A 923-nucleotide genomic window follows, 5' to 3' on the forward strand; every position below is an offset into this window, starting at 1 on the left:
AGCAGGCGTCATCCCACCAGCTGTGGAATCAGCTCTGGAGCTCTTTCCAGTAGGGCCCCATAATTCCACTTCTTCCTCTTCATCCTGAGCCCGACTCGTGGCAGCCACAAAGATGGTATCTGGGAAGCTCGGTGGTCCCTTTCCGTTACCGTGGTCCACCAGCATAAAAATGGAATCTGGAGTGCAGACTTAACATGCATAGGCTGGTAGGAGCGTGCTAGAAGGTCAGAGCCAGAGTGGACGAAGGCAGGGCAGGGGCAGCCCAGGAGCTCCCAGGCAACCATTTCCGGGTTGAGGTTTCCGACTTCTCTATAGCTTTATGGGTCTACACTCATCTTGTGAGTGCAAGTCCCTGGGACTGGTCTCCTCCCACCTCCCCAACACACATAACCCTTTCCCGGAAATATCCCGCCCCCCATACCCTGTGGCGTAGTCACCTGTCGTCCTTCAGAGAGCACTAAGGAACTTCTATTCGTCCATTGTTTATTATGCTCCCGCCCTCTCAGAGGAAAGGGTACCAGGAAGACTGAAGTTCGTTGCGTATATGTCGCTCACCTAGGGCTGCCTGACGTGTAGCGGGTGCCCAACAAATAGATGCAGAATGAATAAAGTAAACGTCGAGTCAACACTGCCAAATGGTGCAAGTCCAGTCTTCCAACCGTGAGCTTTTGCACTGAAAGTGCCCGCCGTCTTTCTCCTAGAGCATTTTCATCAACCTCTTTACTGGGAGACAGAAGGCTGCTTCCCAGACTCTTGTGCAGGAGCAGGCATCTTCTTTGACCCCAACCCAGAGGGCGATCTAGAAAAAGCAGGTGAGGGTGGGAGCTGCCAGCAGAATCCAGAGGCGGCACGCAAGCGAGAGGAAGTTTGGCTCAGTGGCCCTGGCCGGCTGTGCAGGGCGTGGTGGGGGGGGGTGGTATCCA

Source organism: Fukomys damarensis, unplaced genomic scaffold (assembly GCF_012274545.1).
Source record: "Fukomys damarensis isolate Sample0158 unplaced genomic scaffold, DMR_v1.0_HiC HiC_scaffold_8, whole genome shotgun sequence".
Taxonomy (NCBI): Eukaryota; Metazoa; Chordata; class Mammalia; order Rodentia; family Bathyergidae; genus Fukomys; species Fukomys damarensis.